This window comes from Sturnira hondurensis, unplaced genomic scaffold, assembly GCF_014824575.4.
Source record: "Sturnira hondurensis isolate 20B ecotype Veracruz unplaced genomic scaffold, ASM1482457v3 Scaffold0007865, whole genome shotgun sequence".
Classification (NCBI taxonomy): Eukaryota; Metazoa; Chordata; class Mammalia; order Chiroptera; family Phyllostomidae; genus Sturnira; species Sturnira hondurensis.
Window position 1 is genome coordinate 14,383,383 of NW_028080496.1, and position 12,794 is coordinate 14,396,176.

The window sequence follows — 12,794 nt, forward strand, 5'->3', positions numbered from 1 at the left end:
GCCTCCTGTCACGTATTTGTTTGACAACAAGATGAACAAATGGGGTCTGGAGCAAGACAAGCATTCAGGCTAACAGACCCCCACACATACCTACATTTGGGTAGTCACGTTCCCCCAGGAAAGCTGGCACCGCATTTACCCGTTAATCGACATACAACTTTTTCCCTGCTATGCCACCAACTATGTAAGTCCTGAGAACAAAGGACTCACTCATTCTCTCTCTCTCTCTGTCTCTCTCTCTCTGGCTCAGGGTGCTCTTGGCTCTCCGGCCACAGGGCCTCTGGCCATCCGGCCTCAGGCTGCCCGGGGGCTTGCCACCCTGCTCTTCAGCCGTTCATACTTTTGCTGCCCTACTTCACCCTGACACTTTGCCTTTCACCCCCTACTCTACCGAGTCTCATTCTCTTCCATGGGAACAAGTCACTACAAAACTGATTACACACTGATAGCTGGGCAGATCTGTCATTCTCTACATACATCAGCAAGAAGAACCAGGTCTCTCCCGTCAACACTTTGAATAGCTTCATTCGATTTCTCCTGATGCCTCCTGTTTCAGGATCTGCAATCCCGTTGTGGGTGAGGCGGCACAGACTCTGAAACGCTGGGCTCAGACTGATGGATACAGCGGATGCAATGCGCACACCTGGAGCGTGCAGCTGTGCAGCCTGGGGCTCTGGCGCTGGCAGTGTGCCCTGGTGTGCAAGTCACGGTCCTCAGTTCGCCCTGCATCTTCCCTCTGCGTCAGTCCATTCACCTGTAAGTGGGAAGCGATATCCCTGCAGATCCCAGAGCCTGGATTGAGGAAGAGAGACATTTCATCATGAACGGTTATTCCATTTAGGCTAGGAGGCTGCTTGCAATACGAGCAACGCTCTGTGAGATCTGCTGGCTTCTCAACCTTCCCGCGCTGCTCTGCCTACCCTGGGGGGCTAGAGGGAGCCCAGGAAGAAATCCATTGTGTGGCTAGCAGCTTACATGGTGCTCAAACAGGCGGGTTTTGAAGCCCAGAGGACCTGCTCCCAAGTGCCGAGTGGCCTTCCCTACACCTCAGCTTCCCTGAGCCATCACGCGGGATCCGGGGTCCTGCCATGGGGCGAGGGCCCAACGAGCGAGCAGGTAGACGGACCGGGGCCGTGTTGTAAGACGCTGAGAACACGTTCATGATAATACGAAAACCGATGCCCTAGGGACGGACTGTGCTAGACAAGCCTTGCCTATTAGAATATCGCCGCATCCACTGCAATTTGCTGACTGCTGTCTCCTTATTGTTTTTCTCAAACCGCCTGCGCCCTCCTGTTCAGTGGGCCTGCGTAAGATGCGTGGGGGAAGCGGGTAATAGGTAGCAGTTTGGTGAGGATAGCTACAAATCATCTTTATCATTAAAGCTCACTTAAAGGATTTATTGTGTGAGTCAAGAATACATTTCAGGCTCAGACTGAAGAAGAGAGTGCTGAGAACCCGCTATGCATTTTTCTCAGAAGGTTCATTTTGGTGGATAATGGACTGAGTGCCTAGAATTCCCAATCAGCCTTGAAGAACAGACCACAAAAACGCTGTGTTCAGAGCAGACGTGATTTTGGTTGGAGTTGGACTAGCCTATTGGAGTTCTTGAGCTCTGAACTGGAAAAAAAAAGCATTTTATCCATTTAGTTCNGCATTTTTCTCAGAAGGTTCATTTTGGTGGATAATGGACTGAGTGCCTAGAATTCCCAATCAGCCTTGAAGAACAGACCACAAAAACGCTGTGTTCAGAGCAGACGTGATTTTGGTTGGAGTTGGACTAGCCTATTGGAGTTCTTGAGCTCTGAACTGGAAAAAAAAAAAGCATTTTATCCATTTAGTTCTACGAAAGCATTAGTGTGATCTATTCATTTCTTGAGGGGTAGGCATTTTGAGGCCCATAAAGTCCCATTTCTTCCGCGGATACTTGTTGAATACCTGGTGGCCAGACGGTCTTCCCTGTTCCGCTCCTTCTGGTGCCGCGTTCAAGTGCTGAACCATCCACACTCGAGACAGCTCCATCCTGACGGAGGCCTCCAGGGGCCTTAGAAAGCCGAAGCTCTGGGCATGCGCACACCCCGCTGCTAACAGTGCTCCTTGGAGAATCCCAAGGATACTCTTAGTATGAAAAAAAATGGTGTGGTTTTTGCTTAGGTAACAGCCTTCTTGAGCCAAAGATCCTTTTCAGACATATGGTTAAGGGGAAGTTTTAGAAAATAGACGGAGCTAAAACCCCGCAGCTTCCAAATCCTTGAATCTTTGGTGACCAAATGACCCGTCATTTCGGCAATTTGCAGGCCGGGGCTTTGATCTCCGAAGGGCCTGCTGGTCCCGCTCTTGCCCTGATTTTGCAAGGGCAGAGCGGCTGGATGGTGGTGGGGTTGGCTCCATGACATCTGCTTTGTCATTGCGCTTTTTAAAAAGATTTTATTTATTTATTTATTTTAGACGGCGAGGCAAGGAAGGAGAAAGAGAGGGAGGGAAACATCAATGTGTGGTTGCCTCTTGCACATCCCCCACTGGGGACCTGACCTAACCCACAACTGGGACTCTAACCCATGACCCCCTGGCTTGCAGGCCAGCCCTCAGTCCATGGAGCCACACCAGTCAGGGATGTTATTGTGCTTTTATAAATAATTAGCGAATAAGATGCCCACCAGGCCCGGTCCCCAGAGTGAGGAAGATGGGGGTGGGGGTGGGGGATTGGCAGGCCAGGGGCTGCCTCAACTCCAGATAGTAGAATGCAGCTCCCAGGGGGCTTCGGGACTTGGACCTTTCGACAAGCCATCTGCAATTGACGCAGGCAGATACTTAGAAATGAGGAAGTTCTGAAGGCATCTGTGGCAAAGGCAAAATCTGCTAAACAAAACTAAGCCTGCCCTGGCTGGTGTAGCTCAGTGGATTGAGCACGGGCCTGCGAACCAAAAAATCGCGGTTCAATTCCCAGTCAGGGCACATGCCTAGGTTGCCTAGGCCAGTTCCCAGCAGGGGACACACGAGAGGCAACCATACATTGATGTTTCTCTCCCTCTCTCCTTCCCTTCCTCTCTAAAGATAAATGAATAAAATCTTAAAAAGAAAAAAAGAAAGCTAAGCCTGACATTCCAGTTCCTGAAATAGTTACTTCACTCCCCAGGAGTAGCTGGACTTGAGGCAGTAGATGAAATAAAAATGAAGTCCCAGGAGGCTGACATCAAAGGAAGTAACTGACATGACACTAACCAACATCCTCCATTCTGAAAATTGCCTCCTAAGAGCATAGTAATACTTAAAACCACAGCTGGGCTTGCACACTCTGATACTGATCGACCTATAGTCCACCTTAGCCTTGTTATAAGATGATTGTAATAAATTAGCATTGTGGTTTCCACACCCCAAGTGGGCAATCCAGGATTACTATGGGTAATCGCGTGCAAAGTAGCAGCGTAGCAGAAAAATGATATAATTTCTAACACAAGCGCAGTAGAAAGTAAATTAAGCATAGGGAAGTGAAAGTTGTAAAATTATAACCCCTCAGACAATAGGGGATCTTTTCCCCATTCAGGGGAATCGCCCACTCCCATCCTGGAGTGTACTGTCCTTAATAAAGCTCGCTTGCTTCACTTCACTTTGTTCATGTGATTCATTCAATTTTTCGTTCGTGATCACCAAGAACCTGGTTATCCGTGCACACCTGTGACACCTTGAGAGTCAGTGCTCATGTCCTTCCGGTGGGGTGCTGGCCACCTTTCCAGTCAGGGACATCCAGTACCACACCAGGAGCACTCGGGGTGCCCATTGCCCCCAGCCAGCTCGACTGTGAAGGGGTCCCGCCACAGGGAGACAGTAGGGGCTTTGGACTCTGTTCTCAATGTCAAGGGGAATTCTTCTGTAGCCCAGCAGGGGTCCCGTCGACAACGGAAGGCAAAAGGACCTAACTGCTTGTAGCGCCTGTTTCCAAAGACGTCGGAGGAGTGGGAACTGAGAGCCCTGGAGTGGCCTGACCGACTGCCTCCCTCTCTGGTTTAGGAGCTTACTCAGAAATCATGTTTGTTCATGTATTTTGTTCTTGAGAGCTCACAAGGAAGTGAAATCGTATGCTACTTGGCTTTCTCTGACTGACTTATTTCACTTAGCATAATACCCTCTGGGTCCATCCATGCTGTCGCAAATGGTAAGCTTTCCCTTTTTATGGCCGAGTAATATTCCAATATTCTGAATAATACTCCATGTACTACATCGTTATCCACTTGTCTATTGGTGGGCGCTTAGGTTGCTTCCATATTTTGGCTTTTGGAAATAACGCATACAGCTGGAACCCATATAAGATAATATTGAAAGTAAGCCACAATAAAATATTTTTTTAATTATGTTTGGAACAGCTTTCGTCAATGCATAGGACGTGGGAGAATAATTAAAATGATGACATCAGGCTAAAGGAAAATGAAAAAGGAAAACCAAGAAGATTCCAGGGAGTGCTGCCGCGCCCGGCCCACAACAGGGGCGCTTCACCTGGGCTACAGCGCATGCGTGCGGGCGCCTCCCAGCTCACTGAGCCTATTAAGCAGAAGCAGGTGGGGACATCAGTCAGCATGCAGTTAGGCAATGCTGAGCAGCGCAGGCCCACCACAGGCCCCGCCCCCATTAATTAGAAGGTGGGAGTCACGGAAGGAGCCGAATCCCCCCAAGTCCATCAGCAGCTGTCTGCCCAGGCGTAATTGCTTAATAGGTGTCTTCAGGCTTGCTCCATGCGCCGCCCTGTAAGTGCAGAGGACTTCTCAGAGCAGAGTGCCGTCCGGGTCCCGGGCATCTCAGGGGTGATGGGACCTGGAGTGACGGTGGACTCTGGACCACAGTTGCTGGAAGACCCAGCTCAGGGACGTCGGAACACCACAGGAGGGCAACCCAAGTCACAAACAGCCCACGGGTGTCCTTGAATGTCCCGACTTCCAGAAGACAAAAGGGCTACTCCTTAATTCTGCAGGACCATCAAGTGACAGGGATAGTCCTGTGTAGCATCCCTGTTCCCTGGGAGCATGGCCAGCTTAGTGTCCAGGCCTCTGGGAACAGCCGGGAGTACACACTCAGTCTCTGCCCATCACCGGGTCTCAGTACCCTGTGGGAGGGATGAGAGGAGGTGGTGAGATTGGCGTGAGGTCCTGCGTTCTGAGCTCTGAGAATATAGCCCAGCTCTGGCATGGAGCATGGCGAGTGAGCACTCCTGGGTGTGTGTGAGGGTGCTTGCGGTTAAGGTTGACACTTGAGTCAGTGGACAGAGTAAAGCAGATTGCACTCCTCGGCATGGGTGGGCCTCACCCAATCAGGTGAAGGCCTGAACAGCACTTAAACATTGCCTGACTGTGATGAGCTAGCCATCCATCTTTTCCTGTCTTTGGACTTGAACTCAGACAGTGGCTCTTTGGGGAGCTTCCTGGCTTCCAGACTAGCACTTATACCCTCAGCACTCTGGGTTCTTGGGTCTTCGGATCAGCACTGGAACTAAATGAGCAGCTCTCCCAGCTTACCCTGCAGATCTTGGGAGGCCTTCAGCCTCCATAACCAATGAGCCAACTGCTTTCTATACAGCTTTTTTTATCTACATATGCACCACATTGGTTCTGATTCTCTGGACAATGCTAACATCTTTTGGCCTCACCGACTCTCTAAGCAGGGTGTCCAACCCGCGACCCGCGGGCTACGTGCGGCCCAGGATGACTGTGAATGCGGCCCAATACAAAATCATACATTTACTTAAAACACGATGAGCTTTTTGGTTTTGTGATTACATATCGCAATGGATTTAATGTGGGGCCCAAGACAACTCTTCTTCTTTCAGTGTGGCCCAGAGACGCCAAAAGGTTGGACGCCCCAGATCCTTCTTCTCCTCACTCACCCACAGTCAGCCACCCAACCCAGCCCTAGCCATCTCTTCATCCTGGCACCAGCCAGTAGATTAAAAAGCAGCTGTCGGTCCCTGATCACGCCAATCCGCTTAACCTGTTCTCATTCTCCAGTGTCCCACTGAGCCCAGTCTTATTAGGACCTTAGTAAAGGGCACATTTCAAAGGCTCTTCTGAAATAAACAAGGAGGCCCTGGCTGGTGTGGCTCAGAGGGTTGAGCACCAGCCTGCAAACCATTCAGTGGGTTGAGCACCAGCTTGCAAACCAAAGGGTCACTGGTTCAACTCCCAGTCAGGGCACATGCCTGGGTTGCAGGCCAGGTCCCCAGTAGGGGGTGCATGAGAGGCATCCACACACTGATGTTTCTCTCCCTCTCTTTCTCCCTCCCTTTCTCCCTTTCTCTCTCTCAAATTTAAAAATAAAATGAATAAGGAGGCATGGTCCCCTCTGGACAGACCCCTGTGGGACATCCTCCCTGAGAGGGCTCAGAACCTGGGAACTCTGACAGCACCAGGAAGTCCTGTCTGAGAGCAACACGCCCAGTTCTGACTCACTCTGCATTTCCCAGCAGGCTTTGCCCACAGAGCACTTTCAGCCCCAGAGACATGCATGCAATTGCCATTGTGTGGGTGTGAGTGCCCCTCAGCCCCTGGGCTGCCAAGTGAAGGTTAGTCTGCACCTTGACCTGTGCTGTGAAAGTCTCCTGTCTAAAGTATTCTCTCTTCTGCCCTGGGTGGTGTGGCTCAGGTCATTAGAGTGTCGTCTCATAACCAAAATAACCAAAAGTTTTCGGGGTTCGATCCCCAGTCAGGGAATAAGCAGGAAGCAACTGATCAATGTTTCTCTCTCACATCGAGGTTTCTCTTTCACCCTTCTTCGCTCTCTCAAAGCAATTTTTAAATGATCTTGAATGAGGATTTAAAAAAATAAAGTATTCTTCCTTTTAGGCTTGGTTGGTAAGGTCCACACCCTTCCTCTCAAAACTCGTATCAAGCCTCCAGCTCCATGAGTGATGCTCCCGCACTCCCGGGAACCTTTGCCCAGATGTCTGTGACCAGGTGCAGCCATGCCCTTGGCAATGACCTGCAGGGCTGCCATAGTCGGCAGAGTGGGAACTCGCAGACCCTGTGGCTGAGCAGCGAGAGCCACCGTAGCTCTGGGCAAGTTTCCTGACTGGTACCAGAGGGACAGTGACAAAGAAGAATGAAAGGGAAGGTGTCCTTGAACAGATTGAAGAGGAAAGCTGACGGGGTGACAGGTGGAGCATGATTCCCCAGGGGTCCCTTCTCAGAGACCCCTGACCCCTTTCTGGCCCATGGGGGACTGAGTCCATCTGTGACCCAGGTGCAGGTGTGGGTCTTGCCAATGAGGCCTGTATTTCCAGTGTGACATCAGAGGCTCATTTTCTCCTGGGCCATCGAGGGGAATGGGACCATGCCACGTGTGACCCCCTGAACTGCCAACCCAGCAGCATATAGCAGGGCGCCCTCAGATCTGACGAGGATGGGGGTGCTGGGCCCGTGGCCGAATCCGAGGCTTCTAAGCAGACCAGCACGTGTGGGCTGTCGGCTCACACAGTACAGACCCTTAAGGTACCAAGAAACATCTTGCAGACACCGGGACATCAAAGGGACCAGAAAATCAAAGCTGTTCTCTGTGTTTCCTATGCAATTATGCGAGGAGATTTTCAAAAAGAGTTTCTTGCAAACAGTGCGGCTATTCTCCCCCAGGAAACACCAGCTGTCTGCACAGCCTGGTGGCCCCAGGCATCACCATGGCAATGAAGATTGCCACGCCAGGGGAGGGGTACCTCCAGGGCCTGTCAGGGCTCCCCAAGCTCACCCTAGGGGTGATGCTGCCCTACAGGGCAGTCAAGAAACTCACCCAAGAGAAGCTGTGAGGGGAGAGAAACAGCAGGGACAAAGGGGCTGAAAATGACCACAGTTGCAGTCGTTAATCATTTCCAAAGAGCTCGTACTCCTTTTGCTGTGCCTGAGGTTCGAATTTCTTTTCTTTCTTTTTTTTAAAGATTTTATTTACTTACTTTTAGAGAGGGGAGACAGGAGAGAGAAAGAGAGGGAGAGAAACATCAGTGTGTGGTTGCCTCTTACATGCCCCCTACTGGGGACCTGGCCCACAACCCAGACATGTGCCCTGACTGGGAATTGAACTGGCGACGCTTTGGTTCGCAGGCTCAATCCACTGAGCCACACCAGCCAGGGCAGGGCCCAGAAATCTTTAGCTGGGGGTGGGAAGGCATTATGCTGCCTGCCACATGGCAAATGGAAAAATTCATGAAGCTGTGAGCTGAAGAGTGCGGTGCTTCGCTCTTTGGTGATTCATCCCCCAATAAAAATGCCTTTTAAGAACAGGCAGCACAGGGGCTCCCAGAACTGAACAGATGGGCAACAAGAGAGACAACCCACACCCAAAGCGTATGCAGCGGAGACCCGCACAGGGGTGGAGTGCAGAGTGAGTCCCCTGGTCCAGCCAACTCAAAAGCCCACCTGTTCCCAAATTTCCCTGACATGAGTCAAGGAACTCCCTTGTTTTTGAAGCCAGTAGAAGTCACATTTTCTATTTTTGCCAGCCCAAGTCATCCCAAGTGAATCCACTTATTAAGTAGAATGGCCATTCCGGCTTTGATCATTTGACCCTGAGTTGCAAGACTGAGCTGCTGGCGATAAGGTCATTTTAAACACTTTGAATGTGCATGTTTTTAATTGACTTTGAGAGAGAGAGAGAGAGATTCATTGTTCCATTCATTTATGTATTCATTGGTGCATTCTTGTAAGAGCCCTGACCGGGGATCGAACCCACAACCTTGGCGTATTGAGACAACGCTGTAACCAAGAGAGCTACCAGGCCAGGACTAAAATTTCAATTGATTTGGCATTTGATCATAATATTTACCTGCAAACTGAAAAAGCAAATGATGGCTTTGTATGCAATATCTTCAAAAGGGGCCTCCTAAAACTCATATACTTTGCCATAAAGTTATATTGAGTCTCTAAAGTCTCTATAAAGTCTCTAAAGTCTTTATAAAGTCTCTAAATTTACAGTACCTATTAGTTTGTTGGGATGAGGAAAACACTCGTGTAAAATATTATTAAGCATGAAGTGTTATTTCATCTCTGACATGTCTATCACTTTTAATTACATTTCTTTTTTGGAGAAAAAACTGGTGATGGTATTTTACCTTGTGGCTGATGAAGAGATTCCTCCTCTGTGGGACTGGGCCTCAGCCTTCACATAAAAAAAGAAAAAGAACTCAAAGGAAATGAATGTAGTTGCATTGTTATACTAATGTGAAGCTCTCTCTGGTCTATGACTGGGCAACATTCACTCCCATGCTCCTGTCTGCCACATGCCGTGGGGACAGAGCTTTCTCTTTTTCCAATTATGTCCCCTCTCATGAGTTTCAGTAAAGCAGAGCTCATTGATAACTTTTGGAGATAATCAGTTGCCAAAATAGAGTATGAGAAAATTGTCATGCATTGCTTTGGTTTTGCACAATGGGAAGAAATAAATTAGATTGGCATTTACGTATATTCTCCAATTGACCGTACGCAGCCTTTTCCTGCCCATTACAGAAAGAAACGGGTCAAAGGATAATTGCAACTATGTATAAAAAAGCAGCAATAGGACAGAAAAGTCACTGTCAGCAGCAGAACCCTGGTCACCCTGGACTTAATACTGCTTGTCTCTGACGGGCGACCGGTAGCTTCTTGTCTGCTGCTCGAATCCTGAACCTTTCCTGAGGGTGGGGCCTGAGGACTAGCTGCCTACATCCCAGAATGCACCTCTTTATATAGGAGCCTGTTACCTAATGGCCTCTGAATGCCCTGGGGCACCTACCACTTCACAAATCCCATCAATACACTTTTTAGGGAATCTGATTGTGATCAAGAAATTATGGTCTTTCCTGAACCCGTGAAGATGGGGAGCATGTTCCTACCTGTGGTGAGACCCTCCCCCACCCCAGGAAATGTCCTGATCTGGTGAAGACACAGCAGTTCACAGCCAGCAGCATATTCAACCGTGAAATATTGAAAGCTTCATCTCTGGATTCTAGAATGAGACAGAGGTGCCTAGTCTGGACCAATGTGACGGTGCAGGAAACAGAAGAAACAAATGAGGATTGGAAAGGAGGAAATGCAAGTGCCATTATTTCTGAGTGGCATAATTATTGTGTAGAAAATACAAGAGCTCGTTGAGGTACATTACTGGAATTACAAAATGGTATTAGCAAGGTTGCTAGGTAAAGGCACAACACACAGAAATCAGTTACTTCTCTCTCTATCAGCAATAATTAATGAGCAAAGGAAATTTTAAATGGACACTATTTCCAGTGGCCTCAGAGAACATCAAATTATTTAGAAATAAATGGAGTAAAAGATAGGCAAGACCTGTCTGCAAAAATGCTACAGATCATCCTAGCCAGGTAATTCAGTTAGATGGAGCATCACCCTGTACACCAAAAAGTTGAGGGTTTGATTCCCACTCAGGCCACATACCTAGGTTGTGAGTTCAATTCCCAGTCAGGGTGTATATGGGAGGCAACCAATCAATGTTGCTCTCTCACTTTGATGTCTCTCTTTCTCTAAAATCAATTTAAGCCCTGGCTGGTATAGCTCAGTGGGTTGAGCATAGGTTGCAAACTAAAGGGGTGCGGTTCGATTCCCAGTCAGGCCACATACCTGGGTTGCAGGCCAGGTCCCCAGTGGGGGTTATGTGAGAGGCAACCACACACTGATGTTTCTTTCCCTCTCTTTCTCCCTTCCCCTCTCTCTAAAAATAAATAGATAAAATCTTTAAAATAGAAAAACAAAGATAAAATCAATTTTAAAAGATGTCCTTGGGTGAGGATTAAAAAACAAATACTGCAGATCACACCTTAGAGAAACTAAAGAAAGTCCAAATAAATGGAGGGATTTACATAATGCACATGAGTTTGAGTCTTCCCAAATTTATCCCTAGATTTTGGACAATGCCAATCAAACTCACAGCAGGTATTTTTTTTGTGGAAATTAAAGAGCAATGAATAAAATTTATATAAAAATGAAGGTGCCCTGATTGGTGTGGCTCAGTGGACTGAGCCCGGGCTTCGAACCAAAGCGTCGCTGGTTTGATCCCCAGTCAGGGCACATGCCTGGGTTGCAGGCAAGGTCCCCAGTAGGGGGCGCACAAGAAGCAACCACAGATTGATGTTTCTCTCCTTTCTCCCTCCCTTCCCCTCTGTCTAAAAATGAAATAAATAGACTCTTTAAAAAATTTTAATGAGGAAGGCAAATGGTCAAGACAAAATTGAGAGAAAATGAATTGGGAGATTTTGGCTTCAGCACACCTACGCTCCTTCAGGTACAGTCCTTACAATAGGAAATGATGATTCAGGGACAGCAAATTATATCACCAGAACAAAATATTCCAGAAACAGAGAGACATAAGACAGCCTGTCCATAAAAAGAGCTTTGTCAGCTGAATACCCAAGCAGAAAATAAATGTCTTGACTGGTTCTCGCACCATGTGTGACAACTCCACCCCAGATGGAGTGTACAGCTAAATCCCAAAGGGACAAGAATACAATTTCTAGAAGATAGTATGAGAAAACATGTTTTGGGAGTTGGCAAGCATGACTTGGGTGGGTCACAGAAGGCACTATGGATAAGGGCCCAGAAGTCAGACTGCATTAAAATGAGGAACTTGTGTGACGTTCAAATCTTCCATTAAAGAAAGGGACAGGTCCGTCGTGGGGGTCAAGGCAACCTCAAGCCGTGAACCCACACAGGCCTCCCATCCAGAAATCATAAAGAATTCCTACGAATCCGCACACACACAAAAGATGACCTCATAAGAGGTAGACAAAAGGAAGACAAACTCAACATCATTAGTCATCAGAAAATGCAAATGAAAACCACAGGGAAGCACCAATACACATCCACCAGAATGTCAGAAAGTCAGATTTAAAAAAGCCCTGACAATAACTCTTACTGCTGAGGAGGGGGAGCAAGCGGAATAGAATATTTTGCTGGTGGGCGTGTAAAGGAACATAATTGTCCTGGCAGGGTGGCTGGGTTGGAGCGTCCTCCTGTACACCAAAAGGCTGTAGGTTCGATTCCTGGTCAGGGCACACACCCGGGTCGCGGGTTCAACCTCAGGTCAGGGCACTTTGGGAGGCAACTGATCAATGCTTCTCTCTCTCTCTCTCTCTTCCCCCCTCTCTCCCCCTTCCTCTCTCAAATCAATAAATGCATCCTCAGATGAGGATTTTAAAAAGGAACATAAAAAAAGGGACACAATCACTGTAAAACACTACCTACTGATGTGGAATGGACTCCCACCCTAGGACTGGCATTCCCAGGTGTGTGCCAACCAGAGATATGCACACAGCTACACCAGAAACAAAGCAGAACACGGTGTACAAGAATATCCTGGTGCCGTGCCTAATAACAGCTCAAAACAGGAAGCAATGCAAACAGCCACCAGTTGGTGGAACAGGGACACGACCTACAGCACCAACACAGGATGGAATCTGCTGCTGCCTGCCACTCAGTGGACGGGTGACACAAAATTCACGTAGTGTGCTTTCCCCTAAGAAAAGTTCAAACACAGACAAACTAAGCTCTGGTGTTAAAAGTGGCTGCCATGGCCCTAGCCAGGTATCGTCTGTTTAGAGCGTTATCCTGATATGCCAAGGTCACATGTTCAATCCCCCATCAGGGCGCGTCTAACTAATGAATGTGTCAATAGGTGGAACAGCAAATCAATGTTTCTCTCTCTCCCTCTCTCCTCCCTCCCTTCCTCTTTCTCTCTAAAACAAAAATCAGTAAATTTTAAAACAAACAAACAAAAAACAGCTCACTGGCTTCCAGAGGTCATGGGGTTAGGGGGTGGTGTCTTGAAGGCTGGACTTC